Below are 16,509 nucleotides of genomic sequence, written 5' to 3'. Positions count from 1 at the left end.
CAGTTGAGAATGTTACACTCATTTGTGACAATCCCTGAAGGATTTTGGATCTATAAACCACAAATGACACTAATAAAAAGTAGAACTCATGAAATGTCCAGTGGATTCTATGAGATTAGGTGCAGTGTGACCATATGATCCCTGCACCCAAACTCCCTCCCAGAGCTTGCACCCCTCACTCCAGCACCCTAAACCCCTGCCCCAGGCTCAGCCAGGAGCCCCCTCTCACACTCTGAACCCCTCGGCCCCAGCCCAGAGCTTGCACCCCCTCCCACACCCCAACCGCCTGACCCAGCCCTGTGAAAGTGAGTGAGGGTGCGGGAGAGCGAGCATGGATTGAGGAGGGTGGAGAGAGTGGGGCGGGATCTCAGGGAAGGGGCGTGGCCTTGGGGAAGGGGCAGGTTAGATCCTGGGTTGATCTTAAATTCAAAAAGTGATCTTGTGCGTAAAAAGGTTGGAGACCACTGATCTAAATCATTGATGAAGATATTGAACAGAACCAGACGCAGGACACTTCCCTGCAGGACCCCACTCGATATGCCCTTCCAGCTTGACTGTGCACCACTGATAACTCCTCTCTGGGAACGGTTTTCCAGCCAGTTATGTGTCCACCTTATAGCAGCTCCATCTAGGTTGTATTTTCCTAGTTTGTTTATGAGGTTGTCATGTGAGACAGTATCAAAAAGCTTGCTAAAGTCAAGATACACCACATTTACCGCTCCCCCCCCCCATCCACAAGGCTTGTTACCCTGTCAAAGAAATCTATTAGGTTTGTCTGACACCATTTTTTCTCAACAAATCCATCCTGACTATCCTTATATCCTGCTGCACAGCCTGGGACGCCCCCTCCCCATAGCCCAGCAGGGACTGCTGCTCTCCTCCTGCAGTGTTGCATGGACACAGGATTGTTCCCCACCCTTTGGCACAGCCTGGGAGGGTTCACTGGGCCCACCCACCCCTTCTGCCCCTGCTCCTGCGAGCCATGGAGCGAAATGGGGCACCCTCTCTCTGATCACTAGAGCGAGCGGAGTCATTGCTACCAGCAGGCTCACAGAACCATCTGCACCACAGACCAAACCCCCCCCCCCGGCTCCTTTTGCCAGCCCAGCCAAGGGGGAGGGAGGGGGCAGCGTCCCAGAGGCACCAGAGCTCCGTGGGCAGCTCCAGCGCTCTCCTGGAGCAGGCCCAGGCTCAGCAGTGACATTACAGCAGCTGCAGCGCCTGGATGTCTGTCTGGTGTCAGACTAGAAGGGGTTAAACGGCTCTCAGGCCAGAGTTAAGGCACAAGCAGCTTCCCACTTTGATCTGAACACCAGCTGCTCTTAACCCTTGCAGTGCTAGCTTCCGCTGCAGCTCCCAAGCCATTAGGGAGGCTGAGTGCAGACTCACTGGCTAGCTCACCAGCCCCCTGGCTGTCTGGCTGCAGCCCAGCGCTCTTGGGACACCTGCACGGCTGCACTCAGCCTCCCTGCTGGAGCAAACCCCTTTGCAATCAGCAGGGCACAAAGCAATGTAACAGGGTGTCCTGCTCAGCCCAGCGGAGCATGAAGAGGAGCTGGGCAGCCACCCCTTCGTTTCCCTGTCAATCAACGCCTTCCACCCCAGCAGGACCAGTCTGCAAAGAGCCTTTGGCCAAACCTGGCTCGAGAGACCCTGAGCACTGGGGTGCTTGAAATCTGGAGCCAAATCTCCCACCTTGAACCAACCTCTAACAGCCACCGTCCTCCCGGGCACTAGGAAAGCAGCAGCCCTCCAAAGTCACAGCTTTAATTGGAACCCTCTGGGCCTTTAACGAGCGCAGCTGAGGAGTGAATCGGCCCTGGGTGCAGCCCCCCCCCCCCCGCCGCTCATGCCTCCCCTCGCATTAAGTCCCAGAGAGAAGCATGTCTGCTGAATTCAGCATGCAGGGCCCTCTCTGCTAGTGCGTTTCACTGAGGACTGGCTGCAATTAGCAGCCTCTCCAGAGCTAAGGAAGGAAAGCTCATCAACTCACTCCAGGAAGGGCTTCTCCCTTAGCCGTACAGGAGCGGATGCTGACGGGAGCCCAGCACAGTCTATGAGTCTATGCTAAGCCTGTATGGGGGTGATATCGGCTGTCCTGGGATTCACAGAGGCTGCCAGTTGCTCTTGGTGCTGTATGGGGGAACTGAGGAGCAAAGGGACAGAGGGCAGAGAAATGAAGGGCCCCCTGACGTCCAGGAGCCTGCAGGGAGAAAGGTGAAGTAGGATGGTTTCAGGACATCAGGGAGCAGGGACCTGGGTGTGGTAACGCAGAGAGAGTCGGTGACCCCGCAACCTCAGAGCAGGAGGCACCGTTGGCTCAGGGCTGGGCCAGCCAGTGGAGCTGGAGCAACTCATGGTCTAACCCACTCAGGAAGCAAAGGGAAGGGAGGAAGTGGCTGGTCTTGATGGGATCTCCGGGCCTGCTCCTGCTGCCGCTGAAGGCCATGGGAGCTGTGCTGTCGGCTCCAGCCCGTCTGCGCTGGCTGAGGGAGGAAGGTAAAGCTTAGGGGCGCGAGTTTCCGCTATGCTCCATGTTGGCCTAATTTGGCTCTCCCTGAAGCCAACGGGAGCAGAGATGGAGCGATGCTGAGCACTTTGGGCAATGCGAAGAGCAGCTTCCACAGATGCCACTGGCACCAAGGTCGCCACCCACGCTGAGTGTCCTGGGATGCGCCCAGTTCCAGCGGCACCACCTCACATCCTGCAAGCCAGGCTCACAGGACTTTGAGAGCACCCTGAAATACCCTGGGCCTGTGCGATATCACCAGGAGACTGGACAGGGACTGGTGTGTGAGTGCCCTTCAGCCAGACAACTGGGCCACAGTCCCGCAAGCTGAGGTGTGCCCGGAAGTGTGGCTCTTGCTCCCCAGCTTCTGATTTCTGGGACAGACCAGATGATCCCAGTCTCTAGCATCTTCCCATGCCCAGTGTATCCTAGAGCTCAACTCTCAAGCCTGGGCCCCTTGCACAGGAGGGCACCATGTTACTGCTAGAGCAGTAGGTGGGCCATAGCTGCTAGGGTTATTGGCAGTGGTTATTATACCTCCCTATGTTGGATAGGCTGTGATGGGGATTGCCAAACCAGAGCAGCAGACCAGTGCTCTGCCAATCCAGTACCCTCTCTCTGACAGCTGCAGGCACCAGCTACTGCAGAGGAAGCTGCACATATCCCTGCCAGCGTGAGAAGTTTCTTCCTGACCCTACCCATTAGTGGTTGGGTTATGCCCGGAAGCATGAGGATTTATATCCATTGTAAACGTTTTATCCCTGCAATGTAATTGTGACATTCAGAGCAGATTATCCCACATCTACAACTGTGGGAGGGTTGCATCTTCATCTGAAGCACTCGAGAGAAGGCGAGAAGCTGTGTCCACCTCCCACACTGCCCTGTGCTTTCCGCACATCCTCTAGATGTCCCATGTCCCACACAGCTAGTACATATGTTGGCTGCGATATGCACAGCAGGGTGAGCATGTGACTCCTGAGAAGAGCAACAAGATGTGCTTCCCCCCGTCCAGTACTGCCTAGCTGGCAGGATATCAAGTGGAGTGCCCCAAGGGTCGGTCCTGGGGCTGGTTTTGTTCAATATCTTCATAAATGACTGGAGGATGGTGTGGATTGCACTCTCAGCAAATTTGCGGATGATACTAAACTGGGAGGAGTGGTAGATACGCTGGAGGGGAGGGATAGGATACAGAAGGACCTAGACAAATTGGAGGATTGGGCCAAAAGAAATCTGATGAGGTTCAATAAGGATAAGTGCAGGGTCCTGCACTTAGGACGGAAGAACCCAATGCACAGCTACAGACTAGGGACCGAATGGCTAGGCAGCAGTTCTGCAGAAAAGGACCTAGGGGTTACAGTGGACGAGAAGCTGGATATGAGTCAGCAGTGTGCCCTTGTTGCCAAGAAGGCCAATGGCATTTTGGGATGTATAAGTAGGGGCATAGCGAGCAGATTGAGGGACGTGATCGTTCCCCTCTATTCGACATTGGTGAGGCCTCATCTGGAGTACTGTGTCCAGTTTTGGGCCCCACACTTCAAGAAGGATGTGGATAAATTGGAGAGAGTCCAGCGAAGGGCAACAAAAATGATTAGGGGACTGGAACACATGAGTTATGAGGAGAGGCTGAGGGAGCTGGGATTGTTTAGCCTGCAGAAGAGAAGAATGAGGGGGGATTTGATAGCTGCTTTCAACTACCTGAAAGGGGGTTCCAAAGAGGATGGCTCTAGACTGTTCTCAATGGTAGCAGATGACAGAACGAGGAGTAATGGTCTCAAGTTGCAGTGGGGGAGGTTTAGATTGGATATTAGGAAAAACTTTTTCACTAAGAGGGTGGTGAAACACTGGAATGCGTTACCTAGGGAGGTGGTAGAATCTCCTTCCTTAGAGGTTTTTAAGGTCAGGCTTGACAAAGCCCTGGCTGGGATGATTTAACTGGGAATTGGTCCTGCTTCGAGCAGGGGGTTGGACTAGATGACCTTCTGGGGTCCCTTCCAACCCTGATATTCTATGATTCTATGATTCTATGATTTGAGTGCCCTTCCATTGTCCCTGCTCCCATAAAGCACAGGCCATGGCAGGATGTTTGTATGTATTTGTAATGGACATCCTGAAATCTTCTCAATATGTCAACATGTCCCTCTCCAACACAAAAACTGCCCCGGTGTGTATTTAGTGCAGTCCACGGTGGGCACTGTCCCCTGCATCGGGAGTGACTGCGACTCCTGCAACTGCAGGGCTGGATGTGGGCCTGGCACCATTTCTCTGTGGGCTACTAAGATCTCACAAAGCATTAGCCACAACGTCCCAGAACAGCCGTATACTCACACCCTGAGCACTGGCTGAGTGACAGCTGTTATTGCACTGCCCAGCAGAGAGCCAGAGAAGAAGAGGGATGCAAACAGTGTTTCCATAACGTAAAGGGATAATCCTAAAATAGGGAGCGCTGCTCTCCAGCCACATGTGTACTGAAGAAGCAACACAAGTGCTGGAACTGTGTCACCGAGTGCCTGGGGACATACTCTGTCTAGCAGCAGGTTGGCCGCTGCAGTTCCACTGTGGAAGCCCATCCTTCCCATGCCCATGGAGCTGTCTACATACCACAGAGAAGCCAGGCAATGCCAGCAAACTGGAAATCTGATTGGCTGCTGAAGGCTCTTGTGGGCAGAAAGCCCTTCCCCGCCAGCCACGCTGCAGTTAAAGAACTGTGGTCAGCATCAGCCCCAACCTGTAGCACCTGGGGGGCTTGTCAGGCCCGGGGTGGGCCCTGAAAAGGGAGGCACTCAGCCCTGTTGGGCTGGCACTTGAGCAGAGCTGGACTCCCGCAAGGGCAATGGGTTACTGGCTGGGGAACTGCTGTTCTAGCCCCAGGCCTCTGCCAACACACCTCAGACCTGCACCCGCTGCTACACCCCAAAACCCTTGGCCCTGTCCCCGAGTCCCCTCCTGTACCCCAAACTCCACATCCCCAGCCCCACCCCAGAGCTACACCCCCAGCTGGAGCCATCAACCCCTCTGTGGTGTTTAGATGTTGCTTGTAATTACTAGAATTGGGAGCACTGTCTGTTGGGACTCTGAAAGGACAGGAAACAGTAAGGAGTGGGGAAGAGTTGAGAGGCTGGGAGAAAGTTACAGAGGGTGCAGCAGCAGCTTGGAAAAGAGGTTTCCACTTTGAAAATAAAGTCCTGTTGAAGCTTGTTAGTACCTTGCCTGGTTGATGCAACATTTTGGTGATGAGGATGGATCTTCTGCCTCTGAACCCACCTGCACCCTTTCTACAAAGCCCAGGTGAGCCTCCAATTGCTTTTACTACCTGGATCCATATGTTTGAGACTTATCTGCTTGCAATCAGCGCTACAGAGATTTCTGAAGTAAGAAAGCGTGCTCTGCTAATCCACTGCCTTGGAGCAGAAGGGTGGCGTATATTTTACACTTTTCCCCTTGCAGATGATAAATATGAGACTGTACTCACTGCATTAAAGAATTTTTTTGTGCCAAAAGTGAATGTAGTAGCTAATCGCTACAGATTTCGCCAGTGTGAGCAGAAACCAGGGGAAACTATAATGCAGTATATTGCTTCCCTGAGGAGTCTGATTGTAATTTGTGACTTTGGGAATATGGCAGATGAGATGATTAGAGACCAGCTCATTGAGAAAACAACCATGCTTCACGTGAGAGAGCGCTTACTTCTAGAACCACAATTTACACTAGAAAAAGCAATAACCATTGCTACTCAGATTGAGTCAGCTACAGCTGAAGCCAAAATAATGAGCGTGGATACAGGAGGCACAGTCCAGGCTGTGACTCCTTTGCAGAAAAGTTCACTACCACTGCAGACACACAATTACAAGAGGAAAACTAATGAAAAACCACCAAATCAGCAAATTCAAAATACAGTAAAAGCATGTTTTCGCTGTGGATCCCCACAACACCTTGCAACTATGTCCGGCAAAAGTAGCTCAGTGCAATCATTGCAAAAAGATTGGACATTTTGCTAAAGTATGTCACAGTAGCCAGTTCAATCAACAGGTCCATGCAGTTACAATACCAGATGTTACTGTGCTGAGCGTGGACAAAATCACTACTGCACATATTCCAGAACAGATAAAGTGAACTGTAAACGTTTCCGCCATACCCTCAGGCAAACCACACACTCGATTCAGCTAATGTTGGACACTGGCTCAGCAGTATCTATACTACCTGATTCCATCTATCTGCATTACTTTAAAAATGTGCCTCTTACTGAACCCAAGCTTCACTTGGTGTGCTATTTGAAAAACCATATTCCAGTACATGGCTGCCTGCCAGTAATAGTTACTTTTGATGATTGCTGTGTAACTACAGAGTTCTACATTGTCCACAAAGGCACTCCTATCCTTGGCAGAGATTTATTGGCTGCTTTAAATCTCAGGGTAGTTAATGGACAAATTGATCTTCCTCAGCAAAGCACTCATGCGGTACACACACCAGTTTCAGCTGGGACCCAACACCAGGTTGAGGAGAAACTCGGCTGTGCTTATGGGTTTCCGCATAAAGTTAAAATGTGGCATAATGTGATGCCTGTACGACAGAAGTTACAGCACTTACCATTTTCAGTCAGGGAAGCTGTTTTAGAAAACTTAGAAAACTTGTTCAAAAGGTCATTATTGAAGAGATCGACTCCTCGGAATGAGTTTCACCTATAGTAGTGATGCAGAAGAAGGGTGGAGACATTCACCTTTGTGTGGACTTAAGGGAGCCAAATAAAGCTATTGTGATCGACAGCCATCCTCTTCCTCACATAGAAGAAGTATTTGCAGAACTCCATGGAGCAAAGATGTTTTCTACTCTTGATTTGCAGTGCGCATACCACCAGGTTATATTGCATGAAGATAGCAGAGACCTCACAGCATTTATTACACATGAGGGACTATTTTGTTTTAAACATGTTCCATAAGGTCTCGCATCTGCCCCAAGTGCCTTTCAAAAAATGATGTCATTGATTCTGAAGAATCAGCATGGAGTTCAGTGCTATCTGGATGATATCCAAATCAGAAGGATTTGGAAATCCTTCTGAGGAGCATGACAATAACCTGCAATCTGTACAAAACTGCATCAGCACAGCAGGCCTCCAGCTCAATAGGTCCAAATGCAAATTTAGACAAACTGAACTCTCCTTTCTGGGGCATACAATTTCACAGGCTGGCCTAAAACCTGATCCAGCTCATATCCTGGCAATTTCAAATGCTCCTCCTCCAACAGATTTGCAAACCTTACGTTCCTTCTTGGGTCTTACCTCCTGGTATACAAAATTCATTCCCAGTTATGATTCTGTCATTGAACCGTTATGGGAATTACTACGGAGAAGTTCAACCTTAGTGTGGACAACGATGCACAAGCTAGTTTCAAAACGGTGAAAGACTTGATTGTACATAGTCCAGTACTTGCACTATTCAGTCCTGCATTGCCCACAATTGTAACTACTGATGCTTCTGATTATGGACTTGGGGCTGTCCTCACACAACTTCATGAGGATAACACAGAGAGGACTGTTGCATTTGCTTCAAGGACACTAAGTAATACTGAGAGAAAATATTCTACAGTCGAAAAAGAAGCACTTGCTTGTGTCTAAGCTACTGAAAAATGGAGAACTTACCTGTGGGGCTGCACGTTCAAGTTGCGCCCAGACCACAGCCCTTTGATGACGTTGCTCACCATGAAAGGACTGGGAAGAGCAGGATATCGTATTGCTAGATGGTCTGCAAGACCACTCTCTTTCAATTATGAACTGGAATATAAGCCTGGAAACCAAAATGTGGTCACTGGTGGCCTTTCTTGTCTGCCTTTGCCTTCACCAGATGGTCCACCACAGGATGAGGATGTAGTGGTTGCGCTTATTACAAGCACTCTTACTGCAGTTACAAGAGAACAATTTCAAGCTGCTTGTTCAGCGTGTCCAATTCAACAAAAACTACAGGAATTTCTGACAAAGAGATGGCCCAGTAACCCTAAAACCTTAACCCTGTTTTGCTGCCTTATTTTAGAGTTCAGGATGAATTTTCTTTGCTCGATGGCTGTGTGCTACGAGGTACACACCGGTTACTTGTGCCAGAAGAATTACAGTCAAAACTCATACACCTGGCACACGATACTCATCAAGGAATTGTCCGAACCAAGCAACGACCACAGGATCTGTATTGGTGGCCAGGGATGGACTCTCAGACTGAAGCACTCATAAAATCCTGTGTCACTTGCCAGATGCATGATAAGACAGCAGTGACATGTGCCCCTCCATTACAGCCTGTTCCTCTTCCTGAACCTGCATGGGAAAAAATGGCGATTGACATTGTACGGCCCTTTGATACTGCTCCAATCGACTGCCGTTATGCCATCACCTTAACAGACTATTTCAGTAAATGGCCTGAGGTAGTGTTTACATCGCAAATCTCTTCTGCTACAGTAATTAAGTTCCTCTCTTCAGTTTTTAGCAGGGAAGGTAACCCCAAAGAACTGGTTTCAGATAGTGGTAGTCAATTTACTTCCCTGGAGTTTAAAACTTTTCTAGCACAGAGGAACATTTTACACAGAAGGTCATCCCTATATTACCCTCAAGCCAATGGAGAAATCGAACGGTTTAACAGAAGTTTGAAAGAGAGTTTGCAAACGGCTAAACTGGAAGGGCGATTGTGGATACCCTTCACTACTGATTTCTTGCAAGCATACCGGGCTACAATGCAAAGATCACCCACAGAGTTACTGCACGGGAAACAGATGAATACTAAACTGAACATTGCTGGATTGTTAAAGGCACAACCTGAGGCCCCAAACAAGGATGATGTGAGAAAAACAGTTGAACAGAACCAAGCAAAGTCTAAGGCTTTCACAGACAAGCGGCGGGGAGCTAAGGAACCAAAGTTTGAGTGTGGTTCCTTTGTTAGAATACGAAAACCTGGAATTTTACACAAAGGGGACCATAAATTCACAGCTCCTCTTAAAATCATAGAGAAGAAGGGACCTTACACCTATCGACTTTCTGATGGGTGGGGATGGAATGCTTCTTATCTTGCACCTGCCTATGCACCAAGAGGAGCTTATGCCAACACCCAGTCTGCACTGGATGACTTCACCGTAGTACCAACACAACAAGACATTACACTGGAACCGGGGCTTGAGAGACGGCCTGTCAGACCCAGACGACCACCTGTCTGGACTAGAGACTGTGTTATGTAGTATCTACAGTGTTTTCAGTGTAATATTTCTGCCAACAGTACAGTGTCTTGTTTCATATTTGTTCCTGTGGTTAGAATAATAATGTTTCTTTTAATTGGGAGAGTTTCTTAGGAGAGGAGGGAATGTGGTGTTTAGACGTTGCTTGTAATTATTAGAATTGGGAACAGTGGCTGTTGGGAGTCTGAAAGGACAGGAAACAGGAAGGAGGGGTGTGGAGTTGAGAGGCTGGGAGAAAGCTACAGAGGATACAGCAGCAGCTTGGTAAAGAGGTTTCCACTCTGAAAATAAAGTCCTGTTGAAGCTTGTTAGTACCTTGCCTGGTTGATACAACACCCTCCCACACCCCAATCTCCTGAGCCAGCCTGGTGAAAATGAGCAAGTGAGGGAGGGAAGGAAGAGCGAGCGACAGGGGGGCGGGATGGAGTGAGCTGGAGGCGGGACCTCAGAGAAGGGGCAGGGCAAGGGTGTTCGGTTTTGTGCGAGTAGAAAGTTGGCAGCCCTAAGAGCCATACCGGGGGCCTCCCCAAGCTGCGTGCTCCTACCCCCTTGGGGAGATGCAGCTCATTCCCCTGCCATGTGCACCACCAGCTTTGCCAGCCAGTGTGTAGAGGGGCAGAGGCACATATCCAGCGGAGCAGGGCAGGAGCCACCACTGGGCTCCCCTGAACACAGGTAGGAACTGGAATGCTTCCTGGCCTGGTGCACCAGCTCCCTGTGCTCTCCCTGCTCTCTGCACCGTGCCCCAGGTTAAGGGTCAGGCAGAGTACTGCCCAAGTGGGGCACTTGTGAGGGACCCACCTTGCCCTGAAGGCTGGTAGAGGGCAATACCTTCAGACTCTCTTCCCTCATGCTCCAGACCAGGCTTGGATCTGAGCAAATCTTGCACACCCACCTGTAGAAGCCAGTATGGGTGGAAAACAGGATCAGTGACTAGGATCAAAGCAGTGAGAGACAGCAAGGGCCCGGTAGGTCCCAGCCACTGCATCGCCTGCTTGCTGACGGCTTTCCCTGGCTATACCTGGCTATGGCAAGGTTAGCACAGTGAGTGCTGCCAGTTCTCTAGGGCCCAGTCGATTGCATGCCCAAGAGATTTTCTCTGCTACCCAGCTTGTGTTCATTGTTGCATTTGTAATTCCTGCGCCTCCTCCAGATATCGGCAGCCTGTGATCCTGTCTTCCCGCCCCCACAGTCATCACTCAGCCACGCTGCACAGATTCATATTCTGCAGAACACTGTCATTTTGCACCATTTCACGGGTAATTGGGCACTTGTGCTCAGCCCAGCATAGGAAGGGTTAACCCCAGCACAGCCTCGGCACTGGGCCACAATGGGCTGTCAGAAATGAGCAGCACTGGACTGCACAGGCAGGACAAGCCCGGGCTCTGTCGTTCATCACTGACGGGGTCAGAAGGAATCAAAGGCGGCTCTCTTACCAGGAGAGGCATGGGTTGCTGCTGAGGGCAACCAGCCAGTAATCCAGGGCCCGCATTCTCCACCAAGCCCCAGCACTCATCCAGCTCCCGCAGTCACAGCTCCAAGGGCTGCTGTTTAAAGGGCAAAGATTCGTGGAGCAGGATGGATAGCTGCCTCCAAGGGCTGAGCACTGCTGCCCAGGGGTTCAGCGATCAGCACTGTAGCAGCAACCAGATGCAAGGCACTGGGGCACGTGGGGGGGCCCAGAACAGGCACCATGCAGCTACTCCCTGTGATGGGGCCCAGATCTGGCCATAGGCATCATATCGACACTGGAAAATGTCCTGCTGCTCAGCAGACTAGCTGGGGGTGGAAAGGAAATAGAGGAATTCAAGAGGAAGTCTTTGCTGCCAGGCGTCTTTGCTTTTCTCCTAGGTTCCATCCAGCTGTGGAAGGTAGGCACAGCTCCGGGAGTCGCTGCTGGGAGGACAGACACACCACTGAGCTGGAAGAAGACACGGGCTCCAGTCAGGCAGGGGCTACTTTACCATACACATACTCATGCCCTGAGGCGAGTGGCTTTTTCCTGTTGTGCTCCGTGGTGCGAGTTACATCAGCTCACTTGCCCTGAGACCTGGAGCCAGACTCAGGAGATGTGTAAGGCCCCAACCATCCGGCATCCAGCTGGTTAGGGAGATAGCTGGCTAAACACAGCTTGTGTCCACGGACTCAGTGATTGCCCCATAAATGACCGAGGTGTCCTGCGATGACTGGTCTGGCACACGCATCAGTTCCTGTAACTGGGCAGGCACACGCATGTTTGGGGTGTGGATAACTGCCAAAGCTCCACCCGTCCCTAAGTCTTTGTGGTTAGACATCCATCATTCACTTACCGCCACGATGCAGGTGCTACACTATGGCTCCCCCTGGGGACTCTATACCCCATGTATCGTAACACCTAGCTCTTTTCAGCTGTAGATCTCAAAGCACTGTACAAAGCAGGATCAGTGTTATTGTGCTTATTTCACAGATGGGGAAACTGAGGCACAGCAAGTGGACATGGCAGGGCTGATGTTAGACCCCAGATCTCCTGCGTCTCCATCCAGCATGCTATCCTGTAGGCTGCTCTGCTTCCAGGGCTATGTCGCCTGGACACTGCAGTCAGTTGGATGTTCCCAGCATTGTCACAGCGTCACCCAGAGAGCTGAACAGTGGAAGCACCACAGGAACAGCGTTAGCCAGCTCTCAGCTGGGGAAAAGCGGATCCAATAGCCCTTGTCCAAGGCACAGAGAAGACCTTGTCCCAGTCAATCTGAATTTGGCAAATGCAGTCAGAAGGTGGCTGGGGGGTATCTGAGATCGTTGGCAGAGAGAGTCAGCAGATGGCTGCACAGTGCAGGGAATAGATCAATCAAGTGAAGGACACGAGCAAGGTCTCAAGCATTTGGTGGACAACCTGTCCCTGTGCTGATGAGCTGGCCTAGGTGTTTCCAATCAGGCTGACCACTGAACCTGCTGAGCAGGAAATATGAGGTGTGGGAGGAAGAGGAGGTTGAGGAGGAGGGGGCAGATTCCCTGTCTGTATGAGATAGCCGCCTCTCTCCTGCGCCAGACAAGCCCCATGCTTCTGGTGGCCAAAGCAACATGTGGCAATGATGGGAGTTAAGTGATGGCCCCTTAGAAATGGTAGGTCTGTTGGCTCTGCCTCCCTGTGGCGGGGAATGCAGGCTGCAGATGTATGAGTGCTATTGTGAGCCCACCACACATATCCACAGGGCTCCCCGTCCCCGTGTCTGGGCTGCACTGCTCCACAGGTGGGGGCAAGGAGACCTGTCCCCCATAGCACACGACTGTGTAACCGGATATGCTTACATCTATCTGTGAGGCACGTGAGGGGTGGGCCCACCAGGGCAGAGGATGTTCCCTCTGACTCAGTCCCCATCTATCCCCTGCCTTGGCCATGTGTACAGTACCCTCTCACCCCAGGTGTTCTGGGACACATCCTTCCGCCTTCCATTCATGCCTGCAGCCCGCGCCTCCTGGGGTGCCCATGCCCCTCACTCATTTAAATGAGAATTATTTTTAGATTTCTAAGCTACGTCCTTTCCCTAGGTTTCAGAGTAGCAGCCCTGTTAGTCTGTATCTGCAAAAAGAAAAGGAGGACTCGTGGCACCTTAGAGACCAACACATTTATTTGAGCATAAGCTTTTGTGAGCTTCATACATCCGATGAAGTGAGCTGTAGCTCACGAAAGCTTATGCTCAAATAAATGTGTTAGTCTCTAAGGTGCCACAAGTACTCCTTTTCTCCTTCCCCTAGGTCTCCCAGGGACAGATCCTCAGCCCCATTAAGGCTGCTTTGTGCTGCTCCAGTCTGCAGAGCAGCCTTAAAAGTAGTGGAAATGCCCCACGGGGGCGGGGGGTGGTGTCCTTCCTATGCGTCCTTCCAAAGGGGGTGTGGCATGGAAAAGGGGGTGTGGCCAGACTACTGCTGTGTTCCCAATTTTGGGCAGCCCTGGTTTGGTGTTCACACTGCAGGCTCCTCCAGACAGGGACTGACTCTCGTGTATGGTCTTTGTTTCCAGCAGCCCCAAACACCTTTTCAGCCCCTAACAAATGGATGATGATTAATCAGCACCTCTTTGTTTAAAGCCTCCATTCCAGGTGTAGGAGATTCATCTCCTGGCTCTTGCAGTCAAGTTTCTTTCTTATAATGCCTATACTACTTCCCAACCCAAAGGATCCCAAAGCACATTGCAAACTCTGTAGCACTGAAATGGAGCCACCCTGGGCAGCAGCCAGCTGGTACCCTGCACAGACATATGCTCTAGTTCAACTACAGGAATTAATTCAGGGCCCTCCTATGGCCTGTATTATGAAGGAGTTCAGACTAGATGATCACAGTGGCCCTTTCTGGCCTTAAAAATCTATGAATCACCCTGCCCAACAGTGGGTGTGAGGGGAAAGTTTGGCCAGGGACACTGGGGCAAGCCCCTAGCCTTGCAGCAAGTGGATCTTTGGTGTCTACACAGAACCAACCGGACCCCAGCCCTGAATTGACCCCCTGTGCTGCACAGGCTGAGGGGATCAGCTGACTGAGCTAGATTAGCAACAGGGCTTTCCAGTGAGGCTAGACATTCCAAACCAGCTGCTTCGAGTGCAAAGCCATCCCCTTCGCTTGCCCTGTACCACGCCTTCCCTGGGCTAGAACCAGCCCCGGGGCACTACGACTGGGTCCCTCACCACTGTCATGTTCCTGTACCAGCTATGGACTGGCTACAGAGCTGCCTATACTAGTGCTTCTCAAACTTTCGTACCGGTGACCCCTTTCACACGGCAAGCCTCTGAGTGTGACCCCCCTTATAAATTAAAACCACTTTTTGATATATTTAACACCATTATAAATGCTGGAGGCAACATGGGGTTTGGGGTGGAGGCTGATGGCCTGCGACCCCGCCATGTAATAACCTCGTGATCCCCTGAGGGGTCCCGACCCCCAGTTTGAGCACCCCTGGCCTATACGCTCCAGATGTGTTCACTCTGAGATCCTTTAATGCTCTGCCAGGTCTGGCTGAGGTTAGCTTAAATAAGGTATGTCACACACAGCGGCACCTCGTGGCTGAACAGTATGGTACAGTTTAGCATGCCATTACAGCCACCACCCTGCAGCGCCTGGAGCTCCACTGGGAGTCACAGAACTAGCCCTCAGCCCTTCCCCTGGCGGCCCGCCCAGTCAGCACAAAGTCCTTTTGTTTGCCTTTTCCCCTCACTCCCATTCAGCATGGCCCTTGCACCTCCAGCTGACCCTCCAACAGCACCAACACAGACCGGCATGTCCCTGCTTTCTCCTGGGGGGCTGGTTTCTTTAATATCTTTTCTCTTTCCAGCGCTCTGCTCTGAACACTTCGATGGTGGAAGTGTGATGATGTCTTGCATGAGCAGCTGTTAAATCCTGTCTGAGCTTATTTGGAGAACAAGGAACCCAGAACAATTTACGGGTGTCAATAACATCACACAAAGATTTCCCGGAGGGGAGAGAGAATCACACCAAGGTTCACAGGAGAGAGCGAGAGAAGAGGTTTTATTTTGCAAGTTAAGAGGTTTAACAGTCACATACTTGTTCATTTCATTCCTTTAAATAATTACTTCTTAAGTCTCTGGTGGCACCCATTCCATTGCAATGAAATATGACAGTCTATTCAATGGGGCGTCCCTTCAGATAAGTCTTTGGCTGTATCCATAATTGCACACACTGCACTTAGAAACTAGAGGATATGAATTTACAGTCTCCTTTGCCCTGGGTTACACAGAGTAACCCAGTCTAAGGAAAATACCAATAGGCTAGAATACATTTTCTGGTCATAGTGTCTGTCTCTTTAAACCCTCCTCAAATAAACCTCTCAGCAAGCAGTCAAACTGATTAAAGAGTGAATTTGCAGGCGGTAAATCAAATCCGACTATCAGGATGGAATGCAATTGCAGAGAATGCTTTGGGAGAAACAAGATTATATTTAACACCAGTTTCTGGGCTTAGACTGTAACAATGGACTTTAAACACGTGCCGTACTTAGTAGCTGGAGCATGAGGGCACTGAAAGATGCATTATACACCAGATGTAGTAGATGGCAGAAGGATCTCCCTGCTGTACCTCTGGTTACACAGTGATGCTTAGCCCCACTGCAAAATAACTCAGGCTTTCCCAGTTTCCTGACCTTCCACAGAGTTTAACTCACAGTCACTTCCTCATACCTGAATAACCTGTGCACCTCCATGGTGAGGATTCTTTGATCTTCCCAGCTCCCTTCCCCATCCATTATTCTGAAATGATTTTGAATTCCACTTACCTTTACAAACCCCAGCACTCTCCTGTCTCAGCCCAGGCTGCTGGTGGAAGGCAGCCCTGTGACTCCACAGACGACACGGCTGGCTGCCCAGGGAGCACTCTGCTTTGGACATAAATCCCCACAGCTAAGGAGAGAACCGCAGCCTGCCCGAGACAGTCCACTTCTCCACTCCTGCTTCCAGCCTGAGAACCTGGCACCTGGGAGCCACAGGATGGAGTGATTGCTGGGAGGGGATTGAAGACAAGTTAGCCGTAGCTGGAGTCTAAAGCGTACCTGCCTCCTTGGCAAACCGTGCCTCTAATTGCTGGGGCTATGTGAGCATCTGTAAGTATGAGCATGTGTGTGTCTGAGAGCTGTCACCACGCCACAGACTCTTACAAGCCTGCCTCCCACTCCCCTCCCAGCCTCTCATGGCACAGGGAGCTCCCGCTCAGACGTACATTCATCCCCGTCCAGTCCATCCTGTCCCACGGCAATTGTTCCCAATTTGAACTGAGGCACTGTGGGGTGCAGAGATCCGCCCTCTTTCTTGGGTGCT

The 16,509-nt window shown here is 51.0% G+C and overlaps 1 protein-coding gene across 1 annotated transcript in view; it reads right to left on the bottom strand.

Annotated features, from left to right (window-relative positions):
• Positions 1-16,249, bottom strand: part of LOC140918433 (glucagon receptor-like) — a 41,194-nt gene extending 24,945 nt beyond the window's left edge. Inside the window, exon 1 of the mRNA XM_073362814.1 lies at positions 15,972-16,249. The gene's annotated coding sequence lies outside the window, so the exon portion shown is untranslated. The remainder of the gene's footprint in view (positions 1-15,971) is intronic.
• Positions 16,250-16,509: the final 260 nt, after the last annotated feature.

Source organism: Lepidochelys kempii, chromosome 10 (assembly GCF_965140265.1).
Source record: "Lepidochelys kempii isolate rLepKem1 chromosome 10, rLepKem1.hap2, whole genome shotgun sequence".
In the NCBI taxonomy this organism is placed as follows: domain Eukaryota; kingdom Metazoa; phylum Chordata; order Testudines; family Cheloniidae; genus Lepidochelys; species Lepidochelys kempii.
This window is presented reverse-complemented; position numbering and strand designations above follow the sequence as displayed.